This window comes from Oreochromis niloticus, linkage group LG1 (genome assembly GCF_001858045.2).
Source record: "Oreochromis niloticus isolate F11D_XX linkage group LG1, O_niloticus_UMD_NMBU, whole genome shotgun sequence".
Classification (NCBI taxonomy): domain Eukaryota; kingdom Metazoa; phylum Chordata; class Actinopteri; order Cichliformes; family Cichlidae; genus Oreochromis; species Oreochromis niloticus.
In genome coordinates this window covers 22940244-22952177 of record NC_031965.2, presented here as the reverse complement: position 1 = coordinate 22952177, position 11934 = coordinate 22940244, and the positions used below count along the sequence as shown (strand labels likewise).

General features: G+C 37.4%; 1 long non-coding RNA gene across 1 annotated transcript; it reads left to right on the top strand.

Annotated features, from left to right (window-relative positions):
• Nucleotides 1–867: 867 nt before the first annotated feature.
• On the top strand, nt 868–8130 carry LOC106098012 (uncharacterized). The gene is made up of 2 exons (XR_001224093.2): nt 868–972; nt 7597–8130. It is a non-coding gene; the product is annotated as an uncharacterized LOC106098012 (long non-coding RNA).
• The last annotated feature ends 3804 nt before the right edge of the window (nt 8131–11934 follow it).

The window sequence follows — 11934 nt, the reverse complement described above, 5'->3', positions numbered from 1 at the left end:
TCCCAATTAAAACTATTGACGTCAGACGTACAGAGGAAAAACGTGAGGTCATCACGAGGTTGATTTGAGTCAAATGTTTGGCTAAATAATTTAGAAATGGATATAAATATGTGACAGGGTGCTCTTGCATTGTGACCAAAGCAGTAGTGGCACCATTAGAATACCTATAATAACAATATTCATCATATATATATAGCTGTAAAAATAACCGAAAGGCAAATAATAATAATAATAATAATAATAATAATAATAATAATAATAATAATAATAATGTTTTGCATACATGTTTGATAGATTCCTAAAGTGTTGCTGTGGAAGATGGGCTTTAATGAAACAATGCTTTAAAATGTTAAAGCATTGGAGTTTGATGAAGTCTGATGATCTGGGTTTGTTTGTAAAGTGTGAGAAGCAGCACAGAAACCACAAACAGTCACACAGGCTACACAGCTGTGAAGTTGCACCTTAAAGCACAACAGGAACAGCTACTGTACAGTTTGTCACCTCACATCTTTTTTCATATGTATTTAGGTGCTTAGGCCCTAGAATTGGAGTACCATCTCACTGACTGACAGACCGGTGAGATATTAAAATGGTTTAATTAGTTTTGGGGAAGTTATGGAGATTTGGGATTGACATATCTGATTTAAAAAAACAAAAAAAACAAAACAGGTTTCACTTCAACATTTGATGGTGTTGAAGTGAAACCTGAAGCTAAACTTGCATAAATACCGAATCATTTTCTTTGTTCCCAGGAAGCCTCGGACTTACCTTTTGCTGTTGTGGCTAATGACGGAGCCTGTTCCTGTCTTTGGTTATCTAGCTGTATGAGTGATAATCATGCATCATAAAGCTAGATAACCGAAAGTAGGAATGACCTCCAAATCCTCAGCCTCTTGTTTATGAGATTAAGAAAAAAAAAAAGAAGAAGAAAAGAAAGAAAAACTCCAAAAGGAGGACATGTTGTCTTTTCAGGTAGGTTATGTGTGTGTATTAGTTTTATTAAATTAACTGAACCTTTGTCAATATTCTTTATGAAAATGCATACAGCAGGGTTGTACTTACTGACTATTCCTCAATCAAAAATGCCTCTTCCTTCCTATTTGTGAGAAAAAGACTGGCACAATGAAGACATTGTCTTAGGTTTTAAAAATGGTTGTGCAAATATAAAGTAAATAATTTATCAGTAAACTGAAAAGCTCAAAATAAGACAGCTGTTTTTGCTGCACCTTTCCACAACAATTATCAGCCTCACGATCAAATTCACCGAATCCCAGAAATTAAAGCATTTCTTCTAATAAACTCTAACACGGAACTTTTCTTAAGGTTGCTTTAATGAAGTGATCCGGGAATAATAACCTCACAGGGTCACATAAATATTTCTGAAAATAAAAAATTTACAAGGGGCCTTTGTTGTACATGAATGAATGATTTTTCCCACCACAGACTTCCTTTAGAAACACACTGATGGCATTTCTTTGTATAACAGAAGAATTTGGCCTCAAGTTGTCAAATTTAAAACACCATTTTTACCTCATGTTAATGTTTATGTTACTGTGATTAAAAAACTTTAATAAGCATAATGAGACTGTTGAGATACAAGTCATGCTTTTTGTTTGGAAAAAATGTTATTTCATTTAAATTTTTTAATTTTTAAAGCTGAATGCAGTTTAGCTTTAAAAATTAGAAAATTGATATTATTTTGCCTTGACTCTGTTCGGCAGACTGTGTATTTTACTTATCACAGTATGAACCAACAATAAATTTCCAGATTCCCTAAATTGGTCAGAACAGCTAAGATCCAGAAGAGAAATCACAAGTGTTAGCTTATGTCTTTCCAAGGATTTGCACCCATGTATTTGTGTCAAAAGGTTATATTTTTAAAAGCATGGTTATTATAAAGGGATTTTGTTGTCCTCTAAATGAGAGGCCTCCTTCTCATATTTAAGTACGTGGGGATGTTTGTATTTTGGGAGTCATCTAGACGGAGGTTCAATGCTCCCTTTAAAATGGATGTGTAGCAAAAAGCATAGCCGCATTACTGTGGTCCATCATCAGCCGTCTGTCAGATACAAATCCCTGCTGTCTTTATGCCTTCCTGTCTTAACTGTCACCTCCGGTGTGCTCTCACTTAACAGAGATGTAGCAAATCACTGAGGTCACATTTCTGTGGCCTTTTGAAGGTCGTTCTGTGAGTCACTGCACTTCTAACTGCTACTGTAATTGAACAGAGCGGGAGAAAGTCATTGAATCAGTGGCTGAAAAAACCTCATGACATTTGATTATATTAAAGCTGAGAGGGAACCTGCATCTCTGTGAGTCTGCAGGTGGTGAAACAATTAAAACAATTGTACCAAGTTTACTGAAGCAAAACATAAAGGAGAAAAATGCTTATCAGAAGCTAAAACCTCAATGTAAGTAACAGCACCGTGTTATTGTGTGCAACATCTTCTAAACTTTTGACATTTTAAGGTTATTGTAACAGTTTAGAGTGATTACCTTTTACCTGTTTATGCTTAATTCTTTTCACATAAAAGCTAGTCAGCAAAAAAAGTTTTAAATTAAATGTATAGAATTTATTTGTAATTTCCTTTTTTTCAGTATTGAATTTATTTGTTAGGCCTGCTTTAAAAACAAATCATTCACTTAAAATACTAAAAAAAAAATACAAGTAAAATATATATAATATTTTTTTTTAAATGAAAGTAAAAATGCAGAATGTTAGGTTATATTTCCTATTTTTAGCAATAGTAATTATTTTAAAATCAAATAGAGATCAGCTTCTTAATGACATCTGCAAGTAGAAAATTAGACAGCAAAACGCCAGGTATGGTAAACGTCTTGTTTTGGCAAAAATCCTTTAGACCATTAGCCTGTAATAACGGATGCATTAATTATTATAGGGGTTTTGTTTGTTTGTTTAATTGTTTTTGGTGTAAAAGACAAAAACATGCAGTTGTCCCCTGGAAAACGAAACAGTGATTTACGTTTTTGTTATTTCAAAAAGAATGATTATTTATAAAGGAATCAAGTTTTTAAATTAACTTTTGTCCCCTTTTATTAAAAAAAACAGGATACAGCTGAAGCTGAAGTGTTAATATACATTTACACTTACATCCTTTTTCGACATACACGTTTCGTTTTTTTCTCCCACCATTAAACCTTTTTATTTTTAAACCTTCCTTCTTCTAACTCGCTGTTTTCAAATATGTTTAAATGCTTCCTCCAGCCTTCCGTTTCCTGCCGTGATGCTGATGAACGGAGAGAGATTAACGTTAGGCCCAGGTTTAAGTCGAGGTCTGTCAGTGGGCTGGACTGCGTCCGGTGACCTACATAAGATTTAATAGTTAGACCATCAAAAAAGGAAATCAGTCTTGGCAATTAGAATTTTTTTTTATTTTATTTTTTTTTATGTAGCACTTAGAAAAGATCTTTTCCTTTTATTTTTTTTTAAAGAGAATAAACAGTGCACCCAAAAACCCACCTTAGCTCTCTGTTGGATTACGGCATGCATGAAGACCATGACTGTAATATAAAGAAAACAATCACGCATTTCTAGCAGATAATGAATAGGACGCAGACAAGCTCTGCATATTAACATAATTACATCAAAACTGGGAGAAAAAGCGAGTAGGCCCATTTAAAGGCGCAGCACCACCTACGAGCTCCACCCAACAATGAAAAGATAGAGCGATTCTGAACACGTTAAGATAATTTTATACTTATATTTAATATAATGATAATTTTATAGTCCTAAATATTTTTGAAGTTGTAGTAAATAATAATAATAACAATAATAATAATTAGATTAGATAAAAGTTCAGCTAAATTTTCATTGTGCCTAGAAGCCGAGAAAATGCTATTTTAGATTATTTTAGATTAAAAAAAATTGTCTTTCAGATTGTTGCTGCTCATGCCGGCTGGCAGTCCTCCATGTGTTTCTTTGTTTCATGTGACAATAAGTTTTTATAGTTTTTTTTCTCTGTCATGCCAAAATACTGGTTTTAATAGCCAGAGGCTGTGGCTTGAACAAGTAAAAGGGGAACTGTCCCTTTATTACACGTTGTAATTAGACATCCAGCTGGAAGGGTGGGGGGTTAGGGCAAAGCTGGGTAATTATAAGCGCTCACACACTGGAATACTGCATGACTACCAACACACAGCACACGCTTTAATTCCCCATTATCAGCTTTTCATGAAGCATTCAGCTCTCTAATTCAGATATTTCTATGTCTGGATCTTTATTTAAATTTTAAATTCATACAGTAAGGTTACGCTGGGTTTAATGTGCTTTGGGTCCAGAAAACAGCTAAGCATCTGGAAGGGCAAGGAATTGTAACCGTATCTTTGATTATTTACCTGTTGCCAGTCTGCACAATAACTGTCTAGTGAATTCAAAAATATTTCTCGTATAACAAAAGTCATTCCTGAAATGTATTTTATTGAAAAAGCCCTGTTTGACTGCACTCAGAGGTATAATGGATAAACACAAAAGGTTTTAATGTGCACCCGTGCACATGTACATACAAACACAGTGCAGTCTGCATGTCGGTGGTGGGCAGTGCAGCTGCAGAGACCTGTTGGCCTGTTGGTAAACAGTAACCAGGCTCCACATTATAATTCTGATCCTGCCTTCTCTCCACAATGGCTGCTTTGTGAAAGGAGTATTTCACAAAGGTCCACCACTTCTTTTTTTTGTCCCCCTCCCAACATTGTATATTTGAGAGGCTGCTGCAGTAAACCCTGTGGTGGGAACAACAGTCAAGACTAGACAGTGGCAGATGCTTGCATTAGCACAGCAGCCATAACAGTGTCTCCAGTAGAACTTGTCCTTTTGTCTTCCTGCCTCTTTATGTCTGACACTGACTTTCATGCTGTGAGAGTATAAATGTGTATTAATGCACTGTCTTACGCGTAAACTATTGTGCATCACAAACTGAATTGTGAATGTGGTCATGTGTCGTGAGGAAATGCAAGTCTTAATTTTCCAAAAACAATTAAGAAAAATTCTAATATGACTACACTTAACAAGCAGCACATGACACACTACAAATATCCCAGAAAAAAACCCAAAATTTTATCAGTAAAAGAAAGATTGCAACGATTCATTGCAGAAATGTGTAAACTGGCAGCAAAACAGCAAACGAAGAAAGCACAGAGACACGAATGAAGAAACTCAACTCGAGAACTGCAAAGACAGTCTGAGCTGGCCCACTTAGTTTGTCTTTGAGGGCTTTGATGGTCAGTTTATTGGTTGCTTAATTTCCGTTGCCATGTGTCAAATTCGATACTTGAATACAACGTACAGATTAGACTCCGGTTAGCTCTGTCTGGGTGAGCTGTGCTTGCTTGAGAACTGAAGACTAGTGAAGGACAGCAGTGAGAGTGAAGCTTTCGTTCTCAGGGCTCACTTTAGAGAACCTTGATTTGTGTTTTGCTCTCACCAGAACAAAGTTTTACACAGCAGAACATTTTTTTAATAGGGGAATGAGCCTGATCCAAATGAGTCAAAGTCTCATATCTCAGTACCTGTGTATAGTAAGGATGATGATGAGCTCTCCTGAAGGCAGGACATTGTCCTTTTTACATCTCTGCAGCCCCCATTCCTCCCACAAGGATACCGCAGCTGCGATCCAGTCTTAATCTGGGGATAAACACGATTATCCTGCTATGGCTTGTTCTTGGCTTTGTAACAGCGACAGGGGACCTTTCACAGCTCGCCTTTTTCCCATGGTCGAGTGGGTCTGAGCAGCTAAGACCCCTGATGTGGACCAGTCATCGTTTATCAGCTGTAGACTGGGGCAAGCAATCAACCCCGCGCTGACTCTAAGGGAGCAAGAGACTGAAAAGGTTAGCCACGTAGTTAGAGAGCTGCAGCTCCTCATAGACGATCCTGCTCCCATCCTGATCTGTGACATACACGTAGCTTTGTAATTAGCTGGAATAAAATATGTTTTTCAACTTGTTAACTAAATAATAAAATGTTCATATTCATACATGTAGCAATATAGGGAAGAAAAAAGCAATCTTTTAAATAAATAATGTGTTATTTTTTCTCCCAATATTAGATCTCTATTATTAATGTAACTGTAACAGGGACTCATTTATAGGCATGAGTCCCTATTTTATTCTAACATGTACATTATTTTATTTATTTTATTTTATAAGAGGCCAACTTGTAGTACTATAATTGCAAATGACCAATTCATATGTAGTTTAAGCACCAATCATATTATAATCACTACAAAAATGAAATCCCTGTCTTACTCCCAATTAAACATTTATTTATTTGTGAGTTAAAATAGATACACAGTACGTATTTTGACCATATCAAAGGACAAAATCTCTGAGGAGTGGATTTGGCATTCTCTTCCCACCAGTCGTCATTTGACTGTCAGTCAAGTTCAAGTTCACAGGGGTAGGAACGTCTGGACTCTTCATTCACTCCTCTCATTCCTCCCCTGGACTCCCTCCCTCTCCCCTGCTCCCATGCTCTGCGTTGACTGCATGGCATTACTATGACACAGAGGCTGTGGCGTTGTTATGGCAGCAGGCTGGATGGCCCGGCTATGTGCTGGTGAAAAAGACAGCCTGTCAGAGACAGAGGGAGAGGGAGAGGAAGAGAGAGACTCAGGATACCCCCCTCAACAGCTGGGCACAATCACCCTCCCTTCCAGCCTCCAGCCGCCCCCTCCAGCCTTTCAAACACCACCCAGACCCTGGGAACACTGAGAATTTCACATTCATCATTCATCACACACTCCCTGCACACCCCTCTCAACTTTCTTCCACTTTTTCTCCCCAACCAACTCCTAACTCTGTTACCCATCAATTCATCCATCCAATATTTAAAATACTCCCTTAAAATACGACCCACACTTAGAGAGATGCCTGCCCCTCCGACACAGGTGTACCGTGGGATCAAGTAAAGAATTTCAGATTTAAAAAATGGTAATTCAAATGCAAAAATGGAAGATGATACTTGAGTGTATTTTTACACTCAGTCATGCCGTTTGTGTGTGTGTCTGTCTGTGTGTGTGGGGGGGAGAACAAGGGAGAGATTTTGTTGAGGTCTCATTCAACTTTGAGCATGAAAGGCTGATCATTTGCATAAACTGCATGCTGTCTGAGGGGTTTGGGGTGGCAGCCATACAGAGAAAAGATATAAGAGAACATAAAAAAAGAGCACAATCCTGCATTGTGAGGCTGCAGGAAGAAAGAGGAGGTTTGAATAAGAGAGAGGGTGAAAATTGGCAGAGAAAGAACTTTACCATGTCTCCCAGTGGGATTAAATTGTCCAGGAGCCTCTTTATATATAATTTGGTGAATCTGGCAGCAGCATGGCCACAGGGCTGAATTCAGTCTGATCCTACACCGAGCCCGCGCCTGAACTTCATTTGAAAGGAGTTACATATATGCTGAGATGATGCAACCAGTTAAAGAATAAAGTAAATGTTTAGAGCGGCTCACAAACAAATCGCACAGCGTTTCTTTTCTCTTTTTTTTTCTCTTTTTTTTTTAATTAGTTAAATTTTTGTATGTTAAATTACAGCTGATGTCGTTTGTCCTATTTTTTTTTCTCTGTTTTTTCCGTCTCAGATGAGGACCAAAATGGTACCAGAGTCATCAAGCTGTAGAGGATCAGGGGTCACTGTGAGGAATCCCGTCTCCACTACTGGACTCAAAGTTTTCTCCCCACATGCGAGCAGAGCTGCGCAAACAGATCTCCCTTCAAGCTGATTACAAATAAAATTGCTCTGCGAACAAAAAAAAAAATTGTTCTCACACTCTTTGCAGAAGATTCATGCGTTTTCTTATTTTAGAAAATAAGCTAAAAGGTGTACAAATGTGTGAAATGAATTTAATTGCAATGCCATTTTAGTTTTTGTTTATTTATTTAAATATAAATTTGTCCCGGAAAGCTATTAGTAAAATCATATTGTATTCAGGTCTGTGTATTTCATCATTTTTAATGACTTGTTCATAAATTAACGCAATAAACGTGTAATGTAAACTTTCTTCACGTTATAATGTCGATAGTGTATTAATACATCTTTTTTAAGTTACCTTTTAAACTGGATCTCAGCAAAGTGACTGAAACCTATTTATTTAATAAAAATGTAATTAAAAACAGAAATGAGATGGCTCTGTAATTATTATTAAAATCACTGAGCTGAAATCTTCACAAAGGCCGTTTCGGTCAGCACCTTGGACAGAGGTAGACTGCAACGAGCGCTCCACGCTTGGAGGGTGAAGAATGAAAGACGACAATTTATTTTATTTTATTTTATTTTATGTTAGGTTTTTTTTTTTAAACAGGTGAATTATGACAAATTTGAAACAAAGATTGCATGATATATATTCTACTACAAGCTTAAAATTAGCTTCCTGCCCCTGCTGTTGATTCGATCGTGATGTAAAACAGGTCAAATAAATTAATTCAATCCAGCTGTTGATGACAGCGTAACGCAGACTTCAGCATGTTGCCGTTCGTCTAATTGCTGCTTTTCTGGAGATCAAACTGACCCCAGTTCCCGAGAACTAGTCTGCTGCTGGACAGAGGGTCGTGCCCTTTTACTCTCCTGGGACACAACTTGACCCGACACAACCGGTCGGACACGTGTGCCTTCTTCGATCCACGATCCGACTTCATGATTAGTGAAGTTTGCGTCATTCCTCCCATGGCTCTTTCAGCGTGTAAAACTCCGAATCACAGATGCTGGTGTTACACCTGACCAACGCCTTATTAAGTGAAATCGTCATCATAAGAAAGAAAGAAAGCATCGGTGTCCACCTGATACCACTGAATGGGAGCATGTACGCTGTACACATTTGCAGTGCACTTCTTTATTTTGTAAGTCGTGCAATGCCCGCTTCTTAAGTATAAATACACCTAATTTTAAATGCAGACAGCACTACCTTCAGTTCTCCTCCTTTCATGTTGTGCACAGAGTAACAGTACATTTATGCTGCACTGTATGCGTGAGTGATGCGTGTGTGAGACCCAGATGACCTGAGGATGAGGGGCAGGCTGCAGGTGTTCTCTCTCATGGCACTCAGTGTGTGTTCATTCATTCATGCATTCATTCTGCTCAGATATTCTAGTAGTTGGCAGATGTAGATAGATGGACATGGTTTGTTTTTGTTAGAAGACACTGGAAATCATATCACTAAAGCTGAGAAATTAATTTTCATACCTTACTATTGAGAAGAAAGCAAACATTTAGAAGCTTTTATTATATTTATTATGACATTTCCATCCATTACACTGATTTTAAACTAAAGTCTGGATGATAGGTGACATTTTCACTCTTTCCAATAGTTTATCAGCATTTTCACGGGAAGAGAGATGTTTAAAGTGAACTTAGACATAGTTGTCCTTCCTTACACAGCTGTGGTCCAGGCTTGTGTCTGTGGAGGGCTGCAGATGATTGTCCAGTCATTTATATCTTCCAACTCAGTGAACTTTAGGTCTTGTTCCCCTCGTTTGCATAAGAATAAAATCTGGTCCTGTGAAGTTCCCCAACCTATTGACCCAGCTCCCCAGCAATGAATGGGACTGCTTTGAGGCTCCCCAGCCTCTCAAACAGGCTTTAACCATGCTTTAAGTCCCAATCATGGTAATTTAATATATCTTAAGCCTCTGGCTGTTTTGCTGAAGCCCCTCTACAGTTTGTTTTAGGCATTCTCTGCTTCTCCCCTCATCAGTGATACTCAGCAGCAAATTTAAGGAGCTGCTGTGGTATTACAAGTTCCCTATTAGTAGCTAAATAAGCCTTAGCGTCAAATAATTAGAAAAAGTATTTTCTATTGTTGTTCAGTCTTTTGATTTTAATAGAAGAGGGAAATCGCACCACATAGCTAAAGAACAGGGTGATGAAAGAGTCTGACTATTCATTTATCTCACTTAAAGTGTAATATCCTCAGTGGCCTGAATTTTTGTCTTGTGGGAACAAATATACATACACGATCAAACCTAACTCTTAATGCTAGTTTAAACTAATTAAACTGTGTGGTGGAGGTCTTCAGTCATGCAATGGCATCATGATACACATAGTGTTGTCACTGTGATTATCAACAGAAAACTAAAATCTCTCAAAGTAATTAAGCAAGTAAAATTTATTCATAGTGTGCCTTTTAAGACAAGAAACCAATCACAAAGTGCTTCACAGAGGTATCAGTAAACCTGCCCTGACTGATCCTGACTGTCCTCACTGTCAGAGAGAACGCCTTGATGGTTATGCTCATAACAAAGTTCCTGTGCACGTTTGCTGTGCTTATTATTAATAGTTGAATACAAATGTGGACAGTGATTGTGCATCCTCTCTCAGCTCGTCTCCATGTTGAAAGAAAGAAACAACATAAGGTGTTTTAGTAAGCCGTTGGGCCTTGTCATGTCTATGTCTCAGTATGGCACTGATTCTGACAGGCAGCAAAAGAGCACTGTCAAAGATACCGGTCCCAAAACTCCCAAAGGGCTTAAATAATTCACATTGTTTTGATACTCAGAAAACTACTTGTGCCTTCATGGTGTGAGAGACCACTCGCATCAAGGTTCACCATAAGGTTCATCACTCAGAGAGAAAACCCACCAAGTCAACCACAGTGAAGCAGAGCCACACGACGGCCTCAATGTAGGTGTCCAGAGTTCATGATTTCCCTTTATTCTGTTGTAGTTCTTTAAATGCACACATTTATGCAGCATATATTTTATATAAACTTGTGCAGTTGTTTAAATTTGAAGTTTATCTCTTCAGCTGCTGGCACGGACAGCTCCAAACTTTAGCTCCTAATAGAAATCAGCACGCATGCATTCACTGATAAATATTTATAAAACAAAAAAATATTAAGTGACTTGGCTTGTTGACCAAGAGTTACTTTCATATGCTGTGTTAATATATTTATTAATACAGTATACGGTGAAGGTTGATACTTTATAAGCAGAGAGCGATCGAAACAAAGACAAATCAGAAACAAACACACAGAAAGATTAAAATAAGAATCTGAACACAATTTTAATGGTAAACTCTTCGCCTATTATAAACCATATATGGAAGCATCTGCGCTACTCAGGCTGAGCTATTCAGGTTTCCAGCAAAAAAGAGTTGTTCTGTTTCCAGTAATAACAGCAAGAAGAGGGCTAAATATTGATCTCTTTTTAAAGGTTTTAATACTGAGATTTTTAAAAAATGATTTTTATTATTGTAATCCAGGAGTTAAGTACATGCCTGTGTTTACAGGGTGAGATAGTGAACGACCTATACATGATTCATACCTGGAGTGGATTTTTTTTTTTTTTTAAATGAAGTGTTAAAAATATATGTGGTTCAAGTTTTTTAGGCCATTTTACATCATTAGAAACTAAAGAAATTAAACATAAAATGTTTGACAACAAGGCTCTCAAAGAAAACGGTGTACTATTGTGCTGATGATGAAGGTGCTGTCATTTATATGGATTAACCATCTTCAGCATGAGGAGAATTTATCAGATTTTTTTTTGTCTTTGTGTTTTTTGTCCCTGAAAAGAGTTCATTTTCAGACTGCAGGGAGGTCTTATTAAAGTGATCAACCGGGTGAAGAGCCAACATTTTTGCTGCTATTCCGCTGTCATGACTGCTAATCAAAGAAAATAGAAACATCCTTATTGGTTAAAATAAACATCAAACTTGTTTCAGTCACAGTTCAGAAAGCTCTCAGCTTTACAAGTACCACTTAAGAGTCTCTAATAAGTGATCACATGATTCTAGGGACTGCCTTAGGCTCCATTGATTTTGTTCAATGGATGCATTTAGCAAACAGACTGGTTGTTTCCCATTAACTAATCTCGGTGTTCTACATCAGGTTCAAGTCAAAGAAGAATAAATAAAAACTCTCTGTGACTGTTTTTGTTTTTTTAATTAAAGTGATTTTGTCACAACTGTTTTGAAAACAACGAGA